General features: G+C 45.5%; 1 long non-coding RNA gene across 1 annotated transcript; it reads left to right on the top strand.

Moving 5' to 3' along the window:
- Positions 1–2,870: 2,870 nt before the first annotated feature.
- LOC147370101 (uncharacterized) lies at positions 2,871–7,056 on the top strand. The gene is made up of 2 exons (XR_015168444.1): positions 2,871–6,013; positions 6,240–7,056. It is a non-coding gene; the product is annotated as an uncharacterized LOC147370101 (long non-coding RNA).
- The last annotated feature ends 5,187 nt before the right edge of the window (positions 7,057–12,243 follow it).

Genomic DNA, 12,243 nt, shown 5'->3' with positions numbered 1-12,243 from the left:
AGCAGCCCGAACTAAGATAATATGTTAATGAAATAAAGTGTTCAATACAAGCTTGCAAGTATCAAGCTGACAGTTATACCCGGGGACTCAAAGTGTCATTATAGCCCTCCCGTTGTGGTGGGCTTTACCGGGTAAGGACATGAGTGAGTGTTGGGTGGGGTCAGCTCACAGCAGGTGCAGTGGGTCCGTACACCCCTGCAGTGGTCATTTTTCAGGTCCCTGAATGTCACGGCATACTTGGAGATGGAGAGTTTGCTCTGTTTTCCCTCTAGTTTGTAGGGTAAAAGCTAGCATGAAGGAAGGCTAATTGGAAGTCTCCGAAACTACTCCCCACGCCCTATCCCACACCAAGACAGTTAAGTTGAAAACAGCAGGGCATATAGAATTGAAGAAATCAATGCCACTCCTAATGGCCTGTAGACAGACCAGTGGTGGCCACATCACACATCTCTTGCTTCACCAGCGTGACTTACATAAGTGATACCTCGGAGGATAACAGCAGACCACGTCTAACTCACCCACGTCATCACCTCCATTGCCACCGCTGCTTATCGGCTGCAGCATCTTTAGTAGCAGGGCTTCAGTGGCAGACAACCACTGATCCGACAAAAGAGCTATCTTCCATCCCATTCGGGACGGAGGATCTGAAGAAGTCTGCATTCATGGGAAACTCACAAAAATACACACTTACAGGCTTACCCTAGCCTATGTTGATTCTCTTGCCCTCTGGACAATGTAATCCTCAGGGATCTACTGTATTTGGACACCCAGCAGCAAATTCCATTGGTCCACATGTCTATGACATTGCATTAATCAAACTGGATGAGTAAGAAGTGGCAAAATGTTCACGGTGTCAGTAAGAGACAGATGGTAGGAGATAAACCTGGCAAAGTTTCAGGCCTGTCACTTCAGTTAACTTTTTTAGGGGCTCAGTAATGAGGGGCATACCATCCACCGTCCAAAGCAGAAGGCCTATTTTTGCATTTAAAGACACTCGTTACTGGGCGGCCTCTTTAGGTTCTGGAGCCAGTGTATTTGACTCTTAGGAATACTGCTCTGCTCATGTTTGGGAGGAACAGATGGCAGCTGACTTCCGGGCCCAGGCCAGGGGTGACCTCTGACGCGGGCCCTGGCGGTGGGTCCACAGCCCCGCCGCTCTGCTTGTGCAGCTGCGAAGGCCCGGTGGCCGCTGAGGCACCAATGGTTGGACATGTCCTTCGACATCATGGCAAGCCCCAGTAGCAGAATCACAGCCCAAAACCTTGGGGTCTGGAGAAAGGCTCCACCAGCGCCTATTTAATCCACAGCTTTTGGCACGTTACCCAGTTCTGGGAGCAGCAGAGCAGCATCTTGAGACGTAAGGGGCCACGGAGACAGACTGACCATCGTGAGCCACTTTCTCTCTGACCCACCAAGTCACACATGTGTGGCGGCCCAACAGTGATTCATCACAAGGTGGGAAAAGCACCTGTGAAACTGGTGTGAACAAGGCCAGAGGGCGGAGGGCAGCAGCGTATGCTGGTGCTACAGATCCCACGACATCCACCACGGGAGCACTGCCCTGCCCCTCTCCTCGGTGCCTGCAGAGGAGTCCTCATGGCCAGTTTAGAAAGGGGCTGGGCTGGGGAGTCCAGGTAAGACTGATTGATTGCTTCATGGATAGGCTGGCTGCACGTGTTGGCACAAGCCAGAAATGAATTGTGGCTGCACGATTACTCTAGTGTGATACGCTGCTAAAAGAGAGCAGTGAGAGGAGACTCTCCCGAGGGGCAGGGCGTTAAACAGTGGCCTTGCCATCTGCTTTACATATAGGTGGAGAAGTAGACTGACGTAGTGACAGTGAAAGTGAGAAGCGCTCAGGCGTGTCCGACTCTTTGTGACCCCATGGACTGTCCACGGGATTCTGCAGGCCAGAATGCTGGAGTGGGTAGCCTTTCCCTTCTCCAGCGGATCTTCCCAACCCAGGGATCAGACCCAGGTCTCCCACACTGCAGGCAGATTCTTTATCAGCTGAGCCACCAGGGAAGCCCAAAAATCCTGGAGTGGGTAGCCTATCCCTTCTCCAGCGGATCTTCCTGACCCAGGAATCGAACCAGGGTCTCCTACATTGCAGGCAGATTCTTTACCGACCAAGCTGTCAGGGAAGCCAGCCTGACATAATAATACATATTAATTTACAGACAGAGAGGTGAATGGCTTTATTAATTTGGGGGTGGGATGGAAAAGATGACTGTAACAATGAAAGTGGAAAAGAGGCACCCTATGGAAACGGGCACGAAGGTGGAAGCCTTGCTGTCATGTGTGAATGTCCGCCTCACCTTATCCACTGGGGAAGAGACTGAACGACTTCGCCAGTGGATTTTCACCTGTATTCATTACCAGCTTCTTCACTACCTGTAACAGATTTTGTTAACACAGTCACGTTGGTGACAGGAATGTAGGCTAGGCATGTAACTCCCACTCTCGAAGGCCAATCTAGTTTCTGTCACTGCCGAATGTCCAACCTGCCAGAAACGGAGACTGCTGCCGTCTCCCTGATGCGGCTCTGCACCCGTGCTGCATCCCTGTCTCTCAAGGAGCCAGTCACCAGTGGCAAGTTCACTGCATCGAACCTCTTTCATTCTGATGGAACCACTTGAAGAGTCAGCATTTCATCTTGATGAAAATTGACACATATTCTGGGTATAGGGCTGCTGTTTATGTTCTCTGTATCTCAGCTAGCTGCCTTATCTGAGGATTTGCAGATTTTTGATTCACTGAAGCAGGATCTTGTTTAACATGGCATCTGTCTAAGGATCCTGCTTTACAGCAGAAGAAGTTTGTCAGTGGGCATATAACTCTGATAGCCACTAATTCTAACAGGTATTATATATCAGCCCTCAGAAACCATCAGGATGATGGAGAAATCAAATGGTCTTTTGAAGACACAACTGAAGTGCCACATTGGTTATGATACTGCAATTCCCATCCATCCGAACAGAATCTATGCCTTCAATCAACCACCATTATAAAGCACTGTGATTATAAAGTTATCAAGTTCACTCAATATGTCAAAGGCATAGGTCCTGGAACCAAAAGATACAAATAATGGAACTGCTTGGCATCATTCCAGTGACCTACCTGGAAATGTCTGGTATTTTTCCCCACTCGTCTAAGCTTTGTATCGTGCGTCTTAGTTCCCAAGAGGAAATACATTTACAAGGACGCACAGAAAGTGTGAAGTTAAACTTTGAGCCATGTCTGCCACCCAGTATGCCAGGTTCCTCGTGCTGAGAGACAAGCCAGCAAGGAAGAGCTAACAGCCTGTCAGGGCCAACCAGCCCCCGTCGTCAGGATGAGGCAGGTGAGCTGCTTCCAGCTGGGGGAAGGGAGAACACCTGGCATCCAGGTGATACACTGGAGCATCTCTTTCTTACTCTCTGCCCAGTTTGGTCAGGAAATGGACAGCCGCAGCAAACGTGTCCTGAAAAAGGCAAGGCTGACTAGGGGCTCAACCCTTTCAGTGATGAGGATTTGAGTCATTTTACCAAATAAACAGCATATTAAAAAGCAGAGACATTACTTTGCCAACAAAGGTCCATCTAGTCAAAGCTATGGTTTTTCCAGTGGTCATGGATGGATGTGAGAGTTGGATCATAAAGAAAGCTGAGCACCAAAGAATTGATGCTTTTGAACTGTGGTGTTGGAGAAGACTCTTGAGAGTCCCTTGGACTGCAAGGAGATCCAGCAAGTCCAATCTAAAGGAAATCAGTCCTGAATACTCATTGGAAGGACTGATGTTGAAGCTGAAACTCCAATACTTTGGCCACCTGATGGGAAGGGCTGACTCATTTGAAAAGACCCTGATGCTGGGAAAGATTGAGGGCAGGAGGCAAAGGGGATGACAGAGGATGAGATGGTTGGATGGCATCACCGACTCGATGTACATGGGTCTGGGTGAACTCCGGGAGTTGGTGATGGACAGGGAGGCCTGGCGTGCTGCGGTCCATCGGGTCTCAGAGAATCAGACACAACTGAGCGACTGAACTGAACTGAACCAAATAAACACCCTAGACCAGCTGAGATGCTAGCTGAAGGTGAGGAGGATCTACATTGAGCAATATGGGACAAAAATCAGTGCGAATTGCATCCTGAAATGAGTATCAGCCACAGGAGGCTGCAGTTCACGCCACTCAATTTCCTCTCTTCAGTTCCTCAGAAGTGAAACCAACCGGAAGCCTGGAACCGCTGTTCGCTGGCGGAGTGGAGCGTTTCTATGGAACAAGTAGGTCTGAGGAGCACAGGAAGCGGACACTAAGAACTCTCGTTGGTTGCCAGCTCTGACCCCTCGAGACACCCCTTCCCCAGCGGCCCGAGGCCCATAGATGAGTCCCTCCCTGGAAACCGGCCTCGGCTGATGGTCTGGCATTTGCCTCCTCCCCAGGAGCCGGCTACACCCAGTGATTAGTGGATGACATGGTATAAAAGGGCCTTCTCTTGGCTCAGTTCGGGTCCCCTCTACACGGTCACCAGGGTTCCAGAGCTTGTTGGGGAGCAGGTGCAGGCGCCCGCTGCACCCACGCTGCGTATCCGCATATCCTCTGCCTAGCCGCTTCCCCCGAGACCCGGCCCCTGCTGTTTCTGGCGCACCCACAATCAAACACCTTACAAGGAAACTCTTAAGTCATGGTCTGTTTCCCAGGGCCCCTAACTTTAAACTTTATCACATTCTTAGTTAGCTGCTCCATACCCAAATTAGAGAGGTGATGAAAGCCTAGGATCCGAACTCATAAGACCACAGCTTGGACAACGTTCTGGGTCTCCAGTTTTAAGAGTGTCTGACAAATCCAAGCGCCTGAGTTGGTGAAATATCTGGAAAAGTATCAGATAAGGGCAGTCCAGGAGTCTGAGTTTGTAAACAGAGTACATTAGATCTAGTTAGATGAAGCTGGCATTCTTAAGGTAATTGAAACACTAACATATGATGGAAGACTTGGGGATTTTTTTTTTTTTTTTTTTTTTTTATGGCACTGCATGGACCCGAATCAAAGAATAGAAATCACAGTGGATTTCAACCCTCTATGAAAAAGATCATAATGTGTAATAATTAAAAGCTTTTCTAGCAGATGAATGAGCTGCTTTGAAAGAGAACGACCCCCTTGAACTGAAGGTGAGTAAGGAGAAGCTGGGTGATCACCTTCATGGAGATTATCAGTGTAGTTTTTACATCATAAACCAAATGCACTTTGAGGCATATATTAGTTTTCTGCTACTCTATAATAAGTTACCACAAAACTAGCAGCTTAAAACAATACAAATTTATCATTGAACAGTTTTCACAGGTCAGGAGCCTGGGTATGAGTTAGGTAGGCCTCACCAGGTTAAAAGAAGGGCGTCAGCTGTCCTGGGGTCTTGTCTGATGCCTGGGGCTGTCTTCCGAATGCACTCAGGCTGTTCAGCTCCTGGCAGCTCTTGGACCAGGCGCCCGTTTTCTTGCTGGTTACGGGCCAGGAGCCACTCTAGGTTATTAGAGGCTCTCCATCCCTTGCCCTGTGGCCACGGTAGCCCCTCACACTCTCCCGCTTCAAATCCGCTGTCAGGCAGGGCCGAGGGCCTTTGAAGGCTAATTTGATTAGGTCAGCCCCGTCTAGATAATTTCATTTTTGATCATCTCAAAGTCAGCCGGCTCATAACCTCATCTTGGGAATGATGTGCCACGATGTCCACGGTTTCTGTGGACGCCCTGGGGAGAGAATTACGCAAGGCACGTAGCCCAGGGGGCGGAGTTTGGGGGCCGGCTCAGCCAGCTGCCCACTGCCGTGTGCTTTCCAACCGAAGGCCCAGGACTCAGGTCCCAGGACCACGCATGGATTCTCACTAGATTAAATGTCTCCTGGGTTAACAGCGGGTACCTCCTGGGGCTGCTTTTACAGTCCGGCGTTAGCCTCAGCACAGGCTGGGACAACCTGGCCATCTGGATCCCATTGGCGGGGCTTCAGAGGTTCCTGCAGAGGCTGGAGCAGGCTCTGAACAGGTAAAGCAGCTCCCATCGCCCTCCAAACTTCCACAAATGCCTCAGAAACGTCTCTGATCTGGAGACACCTGAGAATGGCGGATATTTCTGAGCACCAACATGAACAATTACTGAGCACCCAGAAGTATCTGGCGCTACTAGACATACATTTCTGGGAACAGACCAGGAATTTTCAGGGGTGAGACACGAAAATGTCCAAATCTCCTTATTTGTTTCTTTCTCTCAGTTCTCAGCTTTTCATCTGGGCACGAAGCAGGTTCGGATTTTGTGCAGAATCATGCAAGAAGCTCAACTGAGACGCTGCTGAAGATAGGAAGGCAGGAGTCCAGGACAAGTCTGGAGACAGAAGGCCACGCTCACCAGGAATCTGGCTGAAAGCGCCGCCAGGCCCTGAAGGAGCCGTGAGGGGCACGTGGCCATCCCGACGGAGGGCCAGCCCCAACTGCTCACTCTGTGTGGCTGCCACCCCCATGACCGCGCCCTCCAGATCAAACGGGAAAAACCTCATTTGGCCTCAGCACGGTGAGGAACCGGAAGAGCGGCTGGGCCTCCTGACGCTTTGGCCTCCAGTGGGGGTCCCGCTGGCCCAGGCGCCCTGAGCTGAGCAGGGAGTCTTTCTCTTTGCTCAGTGAGCTGCTCTTTCCACCCTCAAGCACGAACCAAGCAGCCTTTGTAAAGACGGGTGTGCTGTTGCACAGACCCAAAACATGAGCTTTGCTTTGTATAGAAATAAACGCTCTGTACAGAATTACGGCCAGATGAACACAGATCTACACTGATATTCAAGTGGAATCACAGTGTTATTTTCTCAGATAAGCAGTGAACATATTTGAGCTATGCTTTTCGATCTTGTCTTGAAACTTACACCCACAGAATTTGAAATATACTTCACCCTTCTTTTTTATGCCTTGGGCACGTATGTTTGTGTGTAGAAGTTCACATACACGTGATTATTCTGATTAAAAAAAAAGATCATTATAGAAAACACAGAAGAGTTTCGAGAAAAACCAATAAAAGTTACCCACGCTTTCTCCATTTACAGATGAGCATTCTTAATGTTTTGTTATATCCATCATACCACTTATATATATATTTTTTCATACAGATCATGCACGCTGCTCGGTAGACTGAATTTTTTTAATGTAAAAATATATCGTGCATGAGATTGAGAGACAGCAGGGACCACAACCTCCACAAACCTCAAAGCAGCTACTCTCATTATTACTATCAGGCCTTGGCTTTATGCTTCTTTGTAGAACCCCATCTCTGGGGAATTTGACCATATCTGATAGGTGACAAGGGGCTATGTCAGGCTCTCTGGTTTAGGATTAGACTAAGAGATTTGTTTTGCTTTCTCCTGGACCGCTATACTCACCATGTACTTTTAAGAGAGAGAATCTAGAGAGAAAAAAGTTCCAAGAGCAAGTGTGAAAATCCCGGGAAGCCTTTGATTACTGCCTTTTTCTTCAGCCATACTGAAGACTTCACCCTCCAGCAGAATGGCCAGGGGACTGACCATCCTTCTCCTGTGTGAAAACTCTTTTCCACAAGAGTAGAGAGGAATCTTTGAACACATACCTCCCTTCACCTGAGGAGTCAACGTACATCATTTGGGGTGAACATTTTCTCAATTAATGAATCTTTGAAGGCTGTTTTTTTCATGGAACAGTATCCCATTGTTTGAATGTACCACAATTTAATCTACTGTGTTGGAATATTCATGTTTACCATTTTTTTTCTTTATAGATAAGGCTATGATAAATGTCTTTGTACACGAATCTTTAAAAATGTTTCCCCCATCATTTCAGAGGATGAGCAAACAATTTTGTTGCATTCTGACAACTGAAAACCATTTTTTTTCTTATATGAACTGTTAAAAATAGAATATATCATTCTAAATGACCTAAACAGAATTATTTCTGGTCTTAAGAGTTTAGAAAATTCAAAATGAGTATAGTACGTAGAGAACCAATGTTTGGGAACCTCCTGGTGGCAATTCTATACAAGTCTTTTACAGAGAGGATATGAACTACTGATTATTCAAAGTTGCTGGAAAAAAAGAAGCATTACATTCAGACCAGTAAATTATCAGTGACAATGAATACAATGATGGATACCAAATGAGAACAGATCAGTGACATTAGTATGTCAGTAAGATAGACTCTGTGATCTATTCACACTTTTCATAATCATAAAACAACTTGAAACACCTAGTGGCTTTGACTGCCTAAAAAGTACCAGCAATTAGAGAAATCCGTACTCGCCGTTTTTTGTGATCTCCCTTTGCTCCTTTTCAGAGCTCAGCAGCATTCTCTGATGCAAAGAAGGAGTTAGAAACTCAAAGTCTTCATCCCTTCTCAAGTGAAATAGATACAGATTACACTTGGGGGAAAGAGGAAGGAGGCGAAGCACCAGTGATGGGGAAGGAATGAGAAAAGGTGTATGTAGCTTCAGGGAGGAGGTTCCAACCAGTCAAAGGCGAGAGTGACAGACTTAAGGATGCAGCAGGAACCTCAGTTTCCTGTCTATCCACAGTTTATCTGCTTGTCTAGCCAACTACTCACCTACCCATCCAAGCATATAGCCCAAACAATTTACAGTGGTTCATTTGCCAGATGTTAAGAAAAGTGTCTGGTGAGAATTCATGAATACCAATCTTTCTACTAGAGCATTGACCCTCACCAATATTTTTGAATTAAGTTTGAGAATAACAACAATAGTTTCATGTAATCCTTCTGTTTTTTAAATAATTTATTTTTTAAAAAGGTCTTTCTAGTAGTCATGTACAGATGTGAGAGTTGGACCATGAAGAAGGCTGAGCGCTGAAGAATTGATGCTTCTGAACTGTGGTGTTAGAGAAGACTCTTGAGAGGCCCCTTGGACTGCAAGGAGATCAAACAAGTCAATCTTAAAGGAAATCAATCCTGAATATTCATTGGGAACACTGATGCTGAAGCTGAAATTCCAATACTTTGCCTACCTGATGTGAAGAGCTGACTCACTGGAAAAGATCCTGATGCTGGGAAATATTGAGGGCAGGAGGAGAAGGGGACAACAGAGGATGAAATGGTTGGATGGCATCACCAATGCAATGGATGTGAATTTGAGCAAGCTCCAGAAGATAGCAGAGGTCAGAGGAGACTGGTGTGCTGCATTCCGTGGTGTTGCAAAGAATTAGACATGACTTAGCAACTGAACAATGACAACATTTTTTAAAATACTATTTGAAGAGAAGAGGGTAAAAAGATAGTGGAGAACACCTACTACATCCTCTAACACTATAAACAATTATCTTTGACTTCTGTATCTCAGATGTTCTCTTTTTCCAGCAGACAAGATGCCAAACATTTTGCTCCTCTCTAGTTCATCTTAAGGACCATGCATTTAAGAAGTATCAGGAGGGCAGGGTCTGGTGTAAAGCACTGAATCTTTGGCATTGCTGCTTAAGGTATTTGAGTCTTCAGACACATCCTTCATTTCTTGCACCCGATTTCCCCATCTTTAGAGTGAGATGACTGTGTCTCATCTTCCCTTAGGACGTACCCATCCTGAGTCACTTGCTAGTATCAGTAAATTGCCCCTCAATAAATGGCTGTTTAGAAGAGTTATCCTAATTTTTAAAGGCCAAATGTATAAAGAATTGGCTGAAACTATATAAAGAATTGGCTGAACTAAGAGAAGACTTTTTTTGGTATCAGGAATAGCAAACGAGCAACATAGAGGTTTGGGAGGAAGCTAGAAGGTAGAGACAGTAGAACCTTGGAGAAGAAAAGTTCTGGCTCGGAGACTTCTCCAAGGCAGCTTTCGCCTGAGCTCTTCTCCCCATCACCGCAAGGCAGGCTGCCCCAAGCTCCTCCTCTAATCTCGTTCCAAGGGCCTCATTTCTATGGGAAACCAGTCAAAACACTGTCAAGCCACAGTGTGAATGTCACCCTAGGGAAAAACTTTGGAATTAGACTTGCCTGCTTCTTAAACAGGTGAGGCAAATATAATCCCAAGAGCATGGTGTCAATGTCAAACAACCTCTCAGGGCTTTTGAGAGTGGGAGAGCAGACAAGGAGAAAGTTTCATATGTAGATATTGCTACAGCCAAATGCTGGAAATAGAAAGTACATATCCAAGTGTTTATTAGTACAGTTAAACCTCATCATAACAGACTCCACAGACATGAAGTTTTCTTAAAATAAGCGTTACTTGCTAGCTCTTCTCTTCCTGCAGCTTTTCAATATTACACCCACAGTGCTATAGGGTCCTGTCTAAAAATACTGCAACATATGTTTATGTAAAAATACTGCACCATGAGGATAATAAGGGAGGACTCCCTTGAAAGGCACCACAGGATGGTGGAAAGAGAGCTGGGCTCAAAACCAAGAGATTCTGGCTTCTACTTTTGATTCTACCTGTGATTGAGCCTGAAGACGTGACCGCATCAAATGGCCTTTCTAAACCTTGCCTTTTTTATCCGTAAATAAGGATTTTTTGAGCAATGTTCAGTCTAAAGCTCTTCTAGTTCTGCTGCCATAAGATAGCAGAGGCTACAGGAGGTGCTGTAACCGGGACTGCTGCGTGAAGTTTTGTTTATATTGTTTATTTTTTTAATTTCTTTCTTAAAATTATTAAATTCAATAGTCACTTATTGGGGTCACCAAAAATAGCACTGGCATTAAAATGCTTAAAAAATAAGCAAACACATCCATTTTTATAGTTCTTGAAACTATAAATTTAAATTTTAAATTCAAGAAGCCTTTTTTTTTTTTCATTTAAATGGAAGACAAATCTAGGTCATGAAGATACCTTCCACTATGAAAGGGCAGAGACAAGAACACTACAGGGACAAAGTTGCCTTAGAGAAACTTTCTCTAATTACCAATTTCTTAAAAGCCGGTAGTTCTCAACTGGGGGCAATTTTACCCTGGGGGACATCAGGCAATGTCTGGAGACAGTTTTTGGTTCTCAAAACTGGTAAGAACTATTGGCATCTAGTGAGAAGAGGTCAGGGATGCTGCTAATCATCCTACAAGGCACAGAAGAGCCTCTGTAACATAAAATTAGCCAGCCTAAAATGTCAATACTGCCAAGATTGAAAAACCCAGATATGATGCTCTCAAGACTACTAACCATATTATGTTAAGCTTGAAATACCCAAGTTGACATTGAGAGCAGTTGCCTCACCACAGAATGGTTATTTTAGTTTTGCCTAGAGAGAAACCATCCTCTCAGACGAAATTCTCTAAAGGAGTTAGGCAAAATTATTACTTTTGTGAATACAGGCATTTATTCCTATACTCTGAGTTAAGATCCAGCAAACTCAGCTTTTTTGTGTTTCCTATATTGCTATTTCATATCTTGGTTTCTAAATATTCTTTTTCAATCTCAAGCAAAAAAAGACAGCTAATATTAGTTAAAGTCATATTGAAAAATATGACAATCCAGGAAGCTAGTCAGATTTTCAGGCGTTCCTGAGGACTATCAAATCAGAAGACATTAATGCAGAGCCATGCTGTAGTTTCAAGTACCCCCACATTCAAAGTACTTGTGTTCTCTGTGTCTCATAGGCTTTTATGTTGGACGTCAGTCTTCTCTCTCTCTCAAGTAAACACTGGTAGCTGACATTCGGGCTTCCCATGTGGTGAGAGCGGTGAAGGGCCCATCAGCCAAGGCAGGAGACATAAAAGACACGGGTTCAACCCCTGGGTCAGGAAGGTCCCCTGGAGGAGGGCATGGCAGCCCACTCCATTATTCTTGCCTGGAGAATCCCCTGGGCAGAGGAGCCTGGAGGGCTATGGTCCATGGGGTCACAAAGAGTCGGACACAACTAAAGCAAATTAGCATGCAGCTGACATTTACAAAGGAGAAAATGATTAGTCAGTGATTGAAAAAGAGTTTCAAAAATCTCCTGAAATGAAGACAGGAGACTCTACTGACCAGAAACCAAAGGTCTAATGCTACTCAGTCCTAGTTTCAAACCTACCATCCTATATTAATCACAGTGTGAGGGCTTGTATGCAAAGATGGACACAATCAATTTGTTCCTTCCCTATACATGCAAGTCCCTAATGATGAGAAATATTGAGAGCAGAAGAAGAGGGCATCAGAAGATGAGATGGCTGGATGGCATCATTGATGCACGGACATGAGCTTGACCAGGGCATCAGAAGATGAGATGGCTAGATGGCATCACTGATGCACGGACATGAGCTTGACCAAACTTCAGGAGACGGTGAGGGGCA

Source organism: Bos grunniens, chromosome 7 (genome assembly GCF_055505025.1).
Source record: "Bos grunniens cultivar Pamir isolate PY7600 chromosome 7, Bosgru_T2T1.0, whole genome shotgun sequence".
NCBI classification, from domain to species: Eukaryota; Metazoa; Chordata; class Mammalia; order Artiodactyla; family Bovidae; genus Bos; species Bos grunniens.
This window is presented reverse-complemented; position numbering and strand designations above follow the sequence as displayed.